This window comes from Schistocerca piceifrons, chromosome 1 (assembly GCF_021461385.2).
Source record: "Schistocerca piceifrons isolate TAMUIC-IGC-003096 chromosome 1, iqSchPice1.1, whole genome shotgun sequence".
NCBI classification, from domain to species: Eukaryota; Metazoa; Arthropoda; class Insecta; order Orthoptera; family Acrididae; genus Schistocerca; species Schistocerca piceifrons.
Window position 1 is genome coordinate 902880495 of NC_060138.1, and position 14889 is coordinate 902895383.

Consider the following 14889-nt stretch of genomic DNA (forward strand, 5'->3'; position numbering starts at 1 on the left):
GCGTTTCTCCAGCGGTGACAGCCTCTGCGGCGATCGGCGATTACTTGCCCACCAGCGCGGCGCAGAATACACTTTGTAATCGGCCGGTGCATCGGCAGCGGAGTTGGCCAGGCGCCGCCACGTAACATATGGAACGTTAAATGAGCGCCGCGGCCCGGCCGGACCGGTTTGCAGCGTTCGATTCTATTACGAGGTGCTTAAACGGTGTTGCAACGGCCGCTGTCATTGCGCAAATGCGGTCGGTAATGTGTGTGACAAAGTGCGTCAGCCGGTGCAAAGCCGATTACCGGCCTTTTCGATCTTAGTACCTAGTGCGTCAGTAAGTGTCAAGCATAAGTCGCCATACGAGAAGACATTATTAGATCCAAAATGTGTACTGCTGGCGACATCATTGAACCACCAAAAGCTCTTGTATGGTAATGGATATCACAGACTACCAGTTTCGGTTAAGCGACCGTCTTCAAATCACGGATTAATAGTGCGTTGACCTCTTAGTTCCCTCGGCCCACACACGTGGACCTCCATTCACAATTTTTTTTTCCAGTAATTACACGTATTTTTCCTCTTATAGCCCGATTGACTACCAGTGTATGCCTCCTTAGTTTTAAAAACGGGGTGCAGTACCATGCAAAGAACGGTTTGTGTGTTAGTTTACAACTGGTCATATGCAGAAAAAGGTTACTTCTACAAATCAAAAACGTATGTAAATAATTGTATTGAGGATCTGAATTTTTTATCTAAACTTGCCTAACGCTCGCTAAATATTCTAGAGGTTGAGAATTTGTTCAGATGTTGTTCGTTACTATGAAATTATACATTTTCTGAAGGTCCCCGCACAGGACCTCGGGCCATAAAGCGTATCTGATAATTTTAATTTGGTCTTCGATAGTGGATTACTCAAATAACCGTTACTTCTAGAATCTATAACAGTGCATGAAATATTAACCGATGAACAATTACAAGCTCTTCTTCATGATAACAATGCGTCATTATTTGATTGTAAAGACGACGAATTCTAGTTTTTGACTGAAGATTATCCTACTGAGCTTGACGAAACTGACTGATAAACAATAAGGACGTTAAAATGTCGTTCCGGTACGTTCGAGAAGAAAACGTCATTGTGTGGCGAATTTCTGTGACAGGGAAGGTATACGATATAGAAAATGTTAATCAAAAGCCAAGAAAAGCTGTTTTGCAACCTATAACAGAAGTAATGTCTCACCATTTTGGGCAGGTACCACAATATGCTGAGGCAAGGAGTGCCTCAGAATGCAGAAAACCTGGCAACAATGGTAAGATAAGAAACATGTGCATCAGACATGAAATGTATTTATGTATTCTGAACGATAATTGTTTTGAAGCTTCTCGTAAAACGTATTTATTTACTGGGAGTAGCACATTATTATTTGCCAGAATTTATCATATGATTATTATTTTCTTGTATTAATGAAGCTGTTTTACAGAATCAGCAAAAATTAGTGTTGGAAACAAATATTTAAAAAAATATTAACGGTAAGAATCCTATTTTCTGTGTACATTAGCGTATACAGTTTAATGTTCCAAATTATATATGTAATCTTTCTATTACGCAGAGGAGAAAGAAAATACAAAACACAGACTAGTACATTTTCACGATAAGTGAAACTTTAGGTCTGCATATGTGGATCTCCATTTATGCCTTAGTGATTCAGCAAAAAAATATTTAATTTCCATTTGTGTCATGTTTGTTTATTAGTTTCCCGAAAAATATGAAAAGAAAAATTCCTGCGATTTTTTTATGTCAAGAGTGAAGAGGTTAAGAATGAGGAAGGTTCCTAAGCAACAAATACACAACTGCTTCGTCAGTCCATTTTATTTTAACCACACTACCTGGGCAACCAGAAGCGTAGCATTAACTCCCGCCACTACACAAAACCAGTCTATGATAGTATCTGGCCGAACAGCACAGTGAACACTATAATGGAGTGTCGATATCTGTACTTCGTAAGTGACGAAAACGTGTAAGATGTGGAATGCTGCATCAAAAAGCAATTCCTTTTTGTTTTATTCGCCAGGGAATCTTCCTTAAACTTCATGTAGTGTTGATCACTAAGTTGAAGATGGTGTCTTTACCAAAAACTCCCAGTGAATAAATATTCGTTACAGCAATACTGGTGCAGTCACGAAGCCGGTTCTTCAGAACATCGTTGGATAATATAATTGAAGTGTCGTTGGTACGCCGTATGTGCTGACATTCACTGATTACTATTCTTTTATTGCATTCCGTTTTCAATACAGTGTCGATACTCTGCTACTTGCCTCTGGGGAACGCACTGGAACTATATTTCGGCCAAAATAGTTTATGTGTTTTCCATGGTCTCGGCATTATTGCGGCGTCATATACGCAGAAAATTTTGTACTTGTGTTAACCGAGATTTTGCAAAGTCGACTAAGGAGAATGCCGGGATAACTCATTTTTGGAAAGGTCACATCTCATTTCCTTTCAACAGCTATCCCGTCCGAATTTCTGCTGTGCGACTGACCTCGTCGCCAGTGGAGCGCTAAATCGTAACCTCACTGTCTTGTTTTTCATTGTATCAGGTGGTTAATGAGATTATTCGTAAACATAGCTTTGTGGAATTTTGAAATGATTCGTAAACGAATATAAGTGTGTGAGAAGAGAAAATGCCTGCACTCGCTCGTTGAGGTATCGTTCGTATGGGTTCCTGGACACCTCGGTGTGACAGGAAATGAGGCTGCTGGCACTGCTAGTGCTGCTACGAAGGCAAATCTCTACGGCCCAGGTCTTTTAACAATTCCGCCCTGTCGATGTTCTCAGCGTTGCTATTCATAGGAACATGCTATCGCTTTGTCACACACTGGTCGTCACTCTCGCCCTCAGAGCGATTAATCTCTTCCCTACGACTTGGGCGATTGCCACGCGAGAAGATAATTTTATCTTTGTTGGACACTGTCTTTTCAGCCATCGTCATCTGTTATGCGGAGCGAATTCCAAGTCCTCTATGCATAGAAAATGGCTGTACCTTTTAAAATATATTCCTAAGATAGAGCGGTTCTAGGTGCTTCAGTCCGGAACCGCGCGACTGCTAGGGTCGCAGGTTCGAATCCTGCCTCGGGCATGGATATTCGTGGTGTCCTTAGGTTAGTTAGGTTTAAGTAGTTCTAGTTTCTAGCGGACCGATGACCTCAGATGTTAAGTCCCATAGTGCTCAGAGCCATTTGAACCATTCCTAAGATACTGATTTCGAACATTCTTGAAAATTTTCGTGGTATATTTACCCATTTCCGAGATGCAGTGTTTCGAATTTACCCAACTTGTACGCATAAAACATGGACGTTAAATCCTGTGTAAGACGAAAACATACTTTATAAAGTGACCTATCAAGGAGAAATACGCTCTGAAGTTTCTCCATTGTCATCAGAAGGATTCTGGGAACCCTGTGTTGTAGCACTGAAGCACGTGCAAAATTTTTGTGCATTTAAAGTTCAATATGAGGAGCAAAATTATATATTTTTGCATTATTTCAATTTCACATAAGTAAACTGTCAAAAAGTCATAAAGTACGAGTGACATGCCCTTCTGTGGTAGGGAAAAGAAGGGAATTAGCGAAAATGTGCTGCGCTAGGAGCTAATACACCCCAGTTCTAAACGACTCTGACTGATAAGTTGGGTACTAGCCGCCTAAATCCACCTTCCTGAGCACTTTTGGAATTTTCTCAGAAATTTTAGCATGCAAACATGTTCGACCATTTTTATGCTGAGAGAGAGAAGGAGATAGCGGAAGTAGGAAAGAGAGAGGAAAGTAATAAACACTGGAAGGTAGTAGACAGTGGTTATGGAATAGAAAGAGCGAGGGAGACAGTGCCAGTGTGAGAAAAGAGGGACACACTGGCAATGGAACATAGTTGCCAGTGACAAAATTGTGCTAGCAAAACAGGGTAGAAGACAGTGCCAGTGGGAGAGGAATAAAGAGAAGGAGAAAGTGGAAGTGCATGGCATCCAGTGATAATGAGAGACAGAATCTACGACAATTACAGACAAGGGCATTCAGTAAGAGAGTGAGTAGATACAACAGCAGTGGAAAGGTATGACGGATCGTAGCAGTAAGAGAGAGCAAGAGGGAGAAGGTGAAAGTGGGAGCGAGAGGTGAGTTGCATATTATGAAGAGCCTGAATATGTTTGCATGCCAAATTTTTTGGGGAAATTTTAAAGGTGCTGAGGAAGGTAGACGGAGGCAGCTGGGACCCCACTTTTCAAGTCGGAGTCTTCAGGACCATATTCGCCTGTCTTGTGGTTCCACAGGAGAGTTTTTCTGCTGGTGCTGCAACTTTGATTACAATTCATAGGGATAGCGATAAATTCAGAATTCATAGAACAATCAGACAAGGAGGAGGTACGTCACAAAAAATGTTCTCAGTAGTCACAAGTAAAGTTTTCAGATCCTTGCATTGTGAGGATTATAGTTTTGTGCGTGCTAATGGAAAACATTTAATCTTGAACTTGATGATGAAAAACAGCAATTAATAGAAAAAAACCTTAATAGAGCAATATTAAAGTAGGCATGAAGACCAACTGTTAGTCAAAAACAGCCAGAAGCAATTATATCGAAAAGGAATTAGTCTATATTAATAATGAATTCATAGAGTCTGGTTCAAATGGCTCTGAGCACTATGGGACTCAACTGCTGAGGTCATTAGTCCCCTAGAACTTAGAACTAGTTAAACCTAACTAACCTAAGGACATCACAAACATCCATGCCCGAGGCAGGATTCGAACCTGCGACCGTAGCGGTCTTGCGGTTCCAGACTGCAGCGCCTTTAACCGCACGGCCGGCTCATAGAGTCTGAACTGCTTATTTAAACAAAATAGAGTTTTCAAAACTAAACTTCTGATCTTCCTGTAAAGGAAACTTTAGCATGAGTGGGCCTTGTCTCTTTTTCCATCTGTGGACTTTTAATGCAAAATTCAATGAAAATGTGGAGGATCTTCGGTGACCAGTGGAGTGGTATGTGTTTGGAGTTTCTGGGAGAGACAGGAAACCAAGAACTGGATCAATAATAGGAATGCTAAATGTAATTTTGACGGTATTGAAAATTAACTGCAAATGATGAGGCATGTGGCTCGGAGAATGGATGGTAGATTGGCCAAGCAAATTGAGTAATTGGAAGAGATACCAAGCGACCGAGGCGGTGACCCAATAAATGGTTAGTAAACGATATCAGAAAACATGCAGGAGCAATGTTAATATGCGTATAGTTGAAGACCGTAAAGAATGGAAAGGACCAGAGATGGCCTTCTGTATGCCAATGGATGTCAGGTTCCCGATGATCGTGCTGATTAAATTGGATAAACAGTAGCTTGTTTAACTGAACTACAGGAAATGGAATAAATATCTTAGAAAATGCCATGGTCATCAATCCTCCATCTGGATTGTAGAGATAGAACAGGCTGCCTGCGGAACTGCTAGCGCACCAGAAATTTTCCAACCTTTTTTGGAGCTGCTGATTCAGAAATTTCTGAACACAGTCAGTCATCAGTACAATATATTACGAAATGGCGCTAAAAGAGAGCAACATCTAGTCCTCTGTTCTGAACACTGTAACAAGTGGCCTAAAGTGAAACCTAAAGTGCGAATTCTTTCAAGAAGTGGAGAACTTAGGCCACATATTGCGTAGTAAAGAACTTCAAACGATCCATCAAAACGTTGAATCCATAGCAAAAAATGGTTCAAATGGCTCTAAGCAAAATCCCGTACCGATTGCCAGAGCCCTTAATGATCCACGCAAGAAAGGTGCGAAATATGAATGATCACAGCAGTAGCAAGAAGCTTTTCAGAAGTTATAACGTTATTGGTTGTCAGCTCCCTGTCTGGTAACCTACGACCCATCAGAATTCCTTATCCTCTGCACTATCGCATCTCAACACCCCATCGAGGCCGTTCTTTCTCAAGGAAACGATAAGGGATATGAAAAACCCATTGCATATGTTTCTAAAGCGCTCACTTCTGTCCACTTCAGTTACAAGTCGGAAAAGAAGCAGTGGCTATCATTTCTGGCATCCAAATATTCCTTATGCTTCTTAACGGCACTAAGTTTCACCTCATAACGGACCGAATCAATTAATTTCCTTGTCGGTCCTAAGAACCATTTCCCAAAAAGAAACGGCACAACGACTACAACGCCGGGGCCTCTTCCGCACCAACAGTAATTATTAATTATTAAATGCAGTATCAGAATAACATACTAGCATCGATGCCGTATCCAGACTACATATGAGACCAGATCCCACATTTGATTCTCGAGAAACATTGTGCTTCCAAAACAGACGAATCCTTACAAACCACCCGCAAAACTTGTCTGTCACTGCCTCTGTAATTGCGAAGGATACAGCGTAGGCCAACACCATGAAACAAGTTATGAAATAAATCCACTAAGATTGGCTTGAGCGACCCCACTCCACTCCCTTCCTGAAATAGTATTTTTTTTAAAAAAAAGTATCCAGATAATGTAGGGATTACTGATGGCGACATCGGACGACAACGACTGTCGGCTGTTCATCCCGCCGCCACTGCGCCACCATGTCATAATCCTCCCGTTCTTCGATCACTGGGGATGATACGCGTGAAGGCGGTTGCAAGACGGCACGCCTACCTGCCCGGCATCACGCAGGACATCTAAGCGGACAGCCCGCGTCTGCGAAACCTGCGCCTCAACCCGGTCAGCCGGCACGCCTCCAAACGTTGCACGTCTGGCCAGTACTTCAGCACCCATTCGAGCGCATCTTTGTGGACTTCGTCTGTCCCTTTCTCAAAGAAGAGTGGCACATTGACACAGTCTCTTTTTCTAAGTCTACTTGTGTAGTTCTAATGTCAAATACCACATGAAGGGAGAAAATAAACTCCTTATTGAAAATGTTCGCCGTTTCGGACAATAGCCCTCTGTTTTCATTCAATATGTTTCGGGATTACTGCTCTTGAAACGGCACCGTTTCGCCCAACGTCTAATGGAGAAACGAGGATATCGTCCGCATCTTTAACGTGCAAATTGAGAAGATGCTGCTCTCTGCACCCAAAGCCTAGGACTTGATTGCTTCAGGACAACGCCGATTTAGTACCGCCCTCGAGCGGAACTGCTGGTGACCACCAACACTGTGCTCTCTAGGACCGCCTAAGGCCGAACCATTGCACCCCAGTATTCGCCGTGCACGGACGTTTGGCTGCACACCTTTAAAAGGGACACAGGATAGATACCAGGCATCATCAGAGGCGCTCACGGTATTAACTAACATCCAAAAAAGTAAAGTTGAGGTAATTACTAGCAAATTAGCACATTAATGTATTTTCATCTAAGTGTGTGAAGGTAAATTTTAATTGTTTCAAGAACATGTTTTTAAGAGGTAATTGCAGTCAATCCAGCTGTAATCCAAAACAAATATTTTTATGCAAAGTACACATGTTGTGCTGTGAGAAGATCTGCATGACTGGAAATGAGTAACACACGCAGTGCGCTGCGATCGCAATGTAGAAACTTTTGTTCTTCCAAGATGAATCGTTTAGACTGGCTTATGCTGCCATCATCTGATCTTATGAAACTTGTTACAAGAGTGTCATGTTACATTACACGCAATCAAAGCACAGAAGGCGTAAGATGTATATGTATTGAGCAGTGCCTTTTGTGCTTCGACTTCATGTAATGTAACATGGCGTTCTTATAACGAGTTCCGTAAGATCAGATGATGGCAGCATAAGCCTGTTGATATTGGTCACCTTCGAACAATAAAAGTTTCTCTACATCGATCGCGGCGTACAATGTATGTTATTTATTTCCACTAAATATTTGTGTGACAATAAAACAATTATAACTTACCTTAAATACAAACCAGTAGCTGGCAAACTCAGTAGTGTTATCTGGCATTGATTCCGTGCGCTGCACGCAAGTACATTGTTTGACATCAATAATTGTATGTAATAAATCAGTCACCATTTAGTTAGCTTCGTGAAGTAAGCGTAACAAACTGATCATGTAAAATACCTGACGAATACGTGGCTAATGCAAACTATCACTTCAAACATATTACTGTGCAGATATGGGCTCCCGTGGAATGTCGTTGGTAGTGAACACCTTCATAACCGATTTTATTACTTCCTACACAGCTGGTCTTCTATCGACTAAATTTTATTTATTTCGTACTATTATTCTTATTATCCTATGCATCAATTACAACATAAATTTAAATAGAAATACACATCTGTGCAACTAATTACACTATACAAACATCAAATGGTCCAGACTACACAGCCCGCATCTCGAGGTCGTGCGGTAGCGTTCTCGCTTCCCACGCCCGGGTTCCCGGGTTCGATTCCCGGCGGGGTCAGGGATTTTCTCTGCCTCGTGATGGCTGGGTGTTGTGTGTTGTCCTTAGGTTAGTTAGGTTTAAGTAGTTCTAAGTTCTAGGGGACTTATGACCACTGCAGTTGAGTCCCATAGTGCTCAGAGCCATTTTGAACCAGACTAAACACGAATGCCGGAAGACTCAGTCCAGTGAAACTCTTCGTCGGATGCATCATACAGACTCTTGATGCAACCAATCAAACGTCTGTTACGGTGCTCATTCACAATGTGGCTCATTTGTCTGAATATCACCACTCTCTCACGTACTGTTAGCGGATAGTGCGTATTATACTTTCACGTCTTCTCCAGTTCGGTATGCTTTTCCCACACCTCTTTCGGACGATGAAAGCTCAGAAATTTGACGGTTGGGTTGTCAAGAAGTTCGTGACGTGTCACGTTTCCATTCAGCGTCATGGTTGAATCCAACGGGGGACATTTGGTCTCGTTCTTCATACGCATGTATTCTGGATTCAGGAGTTTCCTAGGCAGCGAGAGTAAATCTTCGTGAATAGGGACTGATACATTTTTGGAAACTTGCTAGCAAATATAGAGAGCTGTCTTTCGAAAAAAATGAGCTCGCTAAATGTTCGATATTATAGGCAGGATTTGAAGGTGTACGTCTTGCTGTGGCAATGGTAATAATGATATAATGACGAGACAAAAATAATACTCAACACACTCAATAAAGGCACAAAACGTAGAAACAGTAACACACAGATACGGTAGAATGGAAACCTGTCAAGAGATTAAGTAGGATAGATCGTGGCCGGTCATTGTATCAGACACAGCGTTAAACCTGTAATTAGGTTACATCAGCGCAGAAAAACTGTAACACAAGGTAAAGAGGTAATTAACGCATATACAGCATAAAAACTCTAACAAAAATTAGGTAGTAGAGTAGTTATGCAAGAGAAGAATCGACTCGCGACCTCCGAGACGTGATTTATCTCGTGTAATAAATAAACTGCCAACTGGATGCGCCGCCCATGGACGTCGGTCATGAGAACACATTCCGACGCCACCTCCATGAGCAGCTATCCCCAATACTAATCGTTCCTCTCTCCTTTCTTTCTGTTCTTAAAAGTTAAGATTTTATGATTTCCAATTTGAAATTTCATGTATTACAATTTTAAGAAGTAGTCACAGCTGTATCTTATACAAAAAGGACAAAAAATTTCCACTCGGCCACACCTCCAGGTGGTGCTGCACGGCCAACGGTGCCCATGCCCTCAACTGCGTTGTCAAAATTCGTTGTGCTGTGGGGGCCATCGAAAGCGGCTAAGTGCTCTAAGTGGAGCGCTATGGCTCGCACAAAATTTACCAGATGGCGGGCCGTAGTTGTATAAATGCAGCCTAAAAGTAACAAAAATTCAGTCTTCCAGCCTTGTGACACAAATAGTTCTCATACAGACACAAATGAACGCCACTTTCTTCACATGAGCGCTGCAGAGCCGAACAGGTGAGGAATATTCTGCTGCAGTTGATAACCAATACAAGGAATGTTCCGGAAATAAGTGATATATTTGCGCCCCATGTACTGCCCCGCCAGGTTCGCTAGCGTTTGTACCTGCTTAACTGTGCTGAAAACGCATTTATGATATGCTGACGTTCTGTCTAATGCGACGCTAATATAATAACTTTCACCAGAAAGTTGTGCTCGAAGATGATAGAGTGAAACGCTCCACGGCGGGGACTGTACTTCGGAGTAGGAAGCGTTGGCGAAATCGTGCCGCTACGACGGCTGGCCCTGTAGAGTGCTGGCTGTATTTCAGCAGAGGCAGAGGAGGACACGTCGTGAGAGAAAGTCACGCACGCGGCTGGTGAAACAGTGTGCCACGAGGTTTCAGGTGCGGTGCCGCCAGACCAGCAATTAAGAGGGAGGGAGTGCCTCGAACGCAGGTGGAGAGGAAGGCGCGGGGCTCTTTTGCCAGATGATGGATTCGTGCGCAAACGAATAGTATCCCGGAAAGCACTCGAAATTTAGGATGGAGAAATTCTCTTGCGAAAGTCAGAGGTACTAAATAGGGACAGCGGAGTCACAACGACTTTTTGTGCACTATTAATAAGTCTTTCATTTCACGTAAGAGAAAGCGTGATTTGGTGTTCACTAACTTCAGACGTTGGATCATAGTTCACCAAACTCTGAAATAGTAGGTTCTCAGTCTAGTTCAGTTTATTTTATTAGGGTCCCTGGTATCAATGTTACTTCATCATTGAAAGGGACAGTACACCGTTTAAAGAAACCTGATTATAAAATATGTAAATGGAAAAATAATTAAGGAAACTAAAAAAGAGTTGTCAGAGTGTATACTTATAAATGACTGAAGGGTAGATGGCCCCGCTTAATACGTCACGAGTGCACTACTCAATGTAGGTGGATACTCCAGTAGCAGAGGACGTGTGAAGTGAACAAGGTACCTTTTCTTAGTTTAGAGAAACCCCATCCTTAATGAGTTACGAAATGCCTGCCGATATCGAAGATAGATCAGCTACATAGCTCTCACACGAGGGAAATGTTAATGCGCGAGAAAATTGGGCAACGACAGAATATATGCCAGTGGTTTGTTGGCGTATGGAATTCTATACTGTCTGGTGAGATTATTACAGATTCTGAATTTGAAACAGTCAGGGGAAAGGTAGCATCAAAAGGTTGGTCAAACATTTTAATCAGATGATTTTATAAGCGACCTGCTTCACCAGTTTTAGTTGCACAGCACCTCATAGTAAGTTTCCTCATCATGCAATTCTAACAGGAGACGTTAACTTCCCATCTACGAAATGGAAGAGTCACGCAATTAAAAAGGTGCCAAAGACAGGTATTGGTAAAAGGTAGTTCGGAATCTCTTGCCAGAAAATTACTTCGAGTTCTCCAGGGCATCTCGGCTTCACGAGGCTCGTTGTCTCCTTCATGTGCTTCCAGTCTTCTCCGGCACTTTTCTAACTATTGACAACTGAAGCCTCAATCTCTTTCTCTCCAGAGAAAGCCAGACTCTCTGGTTGTGTTAAGCTGTGAGGAGCAGTGTTTAAGACGCAGAATTCACATTCTGAAAGGGCGGCTTTCAGGTACACATTTTACGGTGACGCTTTACTGTTTCATTAGGCCAAACTTAATGTGTAGAGGTTGTCATTATTTTCATCATGGCAGCGACAACAACAACCGTCACGAAATTGTCTAGAATGAAAAACAGCCCACAGTTGCACTAAATTATGTTTATTTTAAACCTTGACCATGGTTTCTGCTGTAATAATATAGCATTCTTCAGAAGTCATACACATAAATGAAAATTGTCTTAGCCTGGTGGCTGCGTCAAGACCAATAAAATAACTTCAACAGAGATAAGCCTGTTTCGACCATAAGTAAAGCTACATATGGCACCGTATGTCCTCCGCCACAACAGGTTTATGTCTTCTGAAGTTATTTTATTGGTCTTGACGCAGCCGCTGGGCTAAGACATTTTTCATTTATTAGTGTGTATGACTTCTGAAGATGGCTATATTATTATAGCAGAAACTATGGTCAATGTTTAAAATAAACATAATTTAGTGCAACTGTGGGCTGTTTTTCATTGTAGAGGTTGAAGCAGAAAATGTTTTCGGACCCACGAAGTTGATGTGTAAAAGGTTGCTCTCTTTCTCCAGCTTTCAAAGACTTTGTTGCAGAATTGTTTATTCTGAACTGTGTTGACCTTATTCTAGTATCACATGTCGACATCGTATTAGTAAGTGAAATTCTCTAAGAAATATATAAAATTAAGAAAGCAAAATATTAAATTTTTAATGATGCAAAAAGTTGTGGGTCGTGTGTCTCTTTGTTGTCATATTAGAGAATTCAGTTCAAAAGTAAGCTACATACGTTAGGAAATTTTTCATCGTTGGCATGTCTCCTCTTCAGCCTTGTACAATCCGAGCCTTTATTTTAGCCTCTAATGGCTTCGACGTCGACTGGACTTCAAACCCTTGTCTTCCTTCGCGATGTGTCAAACGCACAATGTATATTCGATTACTATTGGTCGACATCTGAACACGTATGTGCGTGAAAAACGACTGAAAACGTATAATTTGATGCGTGTGATATCTTAGACGGTGTGCAAAAGCAGTGTTCTAGATGCACGATACGTCCCAAGATTACAGACGGCCGATGCATGTTGTAGTTGCCACCAGCCATCATAGAAGTCAGGGATGCCACAATAGCGCAATGAAGCAGCCAGCCGCCGCTCGAGCTCACCGAAGGCCGCTGCCGATTGTGTACTAATTGTCAAAAGTTGAGATGGCGTTAAGTGTTTGTCGGTTTCTAATGGTTTTCACATGATTTTCATGAGAGAAAGAGATAGATCACGTATAGGCCTCGGACAGTCCAGATGTAGGTCTTTGTCTGTATACAGACATTGTACGAGATGGATCGTCGCAAGCCGATCAGGTTTAGCAAGGCGTCGGTGGAAAAACGATCTGGCGTGACCAGATTATTTGTATACCACGCTTGCGCGTGCGGTAAGAAAAATTTTTGAGAAGAGACAACCGTGAATTTCCGTAGCTGCGAGGGTTTTGTACATCCCCCCCCCCCCCCCTCCCCCCTAAGCACATCTTGGATTATGCAGGTTCTTATGAGTGTTCGTAGTAGCAGTTAAGACACTGAGCTGGCGAAAAACTGGCTAGGGTAATCTTTTCCTGCATTTTAGTGATGTGGGCACTTGTAGTGAACTGTGGCCTATTTAGGTTATGAAAGGCACAGCCGGAGCAAAGTGTTGATACGATAATAGAAATTGATTTTTGTGGAGATATCGGAGGCATCCGATGTTTTGGTGCACTTACAGCTCGCTGAGCAGTAACAGAGTTGTTTGCTCGTCTGCTAGTGATGGATTAGGTTTTCTGAAAGTGCATCGAAAGAGGTAACGATTCGAGTGCGTTTTGGTGGAATTTTGGGTCTTAATATATATGGCGAATATCATTTGGCTCGTTACTTGTAATTAGCCCTAAAACAGTTAAATAGATCGTATCCTTAGCCGATGTTTGGTGCGCAACGTAGTAAATTGGAAACGTTCACGGACTGCGCCTAATTAAGACTTGCAAAGTGAAAAGCGACGAGTGGTCTATTTTCAAATTGAGAATTGCAGGCGGTCGCGCCGCGCCTCCGCCTGAAGAGGCAGAGCTTTACTTTGACCGTTAATTGTCACGGTCAAAGAGGCGGCGACATTTAGGTTTTTTGTTTTATTTTTGTTCGGTTTATTATTAACAGTTTGTGGCGTATTAGTTTCTTGCTGGAGCTCTATCACTTGCGCCGAGAAAATTGTATTGAAATACATTAAAAGGTTCAAATATGATGACACTACGTGACTGACACATAAAAGGAATATTGTGATCTAAATTATGGGTATTGTAGGTAGACGTAGAGGTTCCGAAATCAGTATATAGAATGTGATAGGCTGACGTAGACAAAGTCATCTAGAAAGAGAGCTGATGTTTATAGGATTTTCCCAAATCGGGCATTGTAGTTAGAATCAGAAGTAGAATTTTCTAAAAGATGAAAGTGCCCTTAAAGAATACCGTAACCTGCAAGAGCTACAGAAAACAGCGCTAAGAGTTTCACTCTGAACGTAAAAAAGCTGATGCTAGATGGTCGCAAATTCGGGTTTTGATGAAACTAAATACATAATTTGGAATCTGCTCGAAATTTTCGGCTAGTTAATGTAGAAGACAGAGGAGAAAATGATGGAAAGTAAACTAGATTGATAATTTGGGAGTTTCTTTTGAATAAATAAGTTGGAAATGAAGTTTAATAGTAGTTATACATTATCGTTGACATTCTCAGATCGTATTATCTTTGCTATATATTACGACCAACTGAAAAGCTATCTAGAGTTATAATTACGACGTAATATCTAAATGGGAAAGGGGTTAGAAAGCAATATATATATATATATATATATATATATATATATATATATATATATATGACGTGTAGCTATTACTCCGAAAAGAAAGAAGAAAGAGATTTGTTGATAGCTCGTAACTACTGCTATACTTAATTACAGACAACTAATATCTCGGTATCAGCAGTCAAAGATATTACTATCTGACGCGAGGAAATTTATATCGTGAACCATTGATAGTGATTTATTATACTACATCAGAAGAATTGTTAAAGGTACGGTTTTAGAGTTAATTTTCGCTTAAGCTAATCTGAAGTTAAGATATCTTACGAGTTAATTAGAAGTTTTCGGGACTAATATTCATTGAAAGTAGGATTTTTGTGTCAGTTGAGATTCCAGTACGAGATATTAAACTGTAATATGTCTTCCTGAGTGATGTAAGACTTTGAATGTCCAAAAGTCTACTTCTTGCTGTACACTGCACAGAAACGGAACTTAGCCTATTTGTGAAGTTAAGTAAAAATGTTTGTTGTCGTGTATTTTGGTGTCGTACCTTGTTCCACTTATACGACTTTGGATAATAATTAGGCTCAAAACACCACTGGAACTTTCTGAGACTAGTTTTGTGATA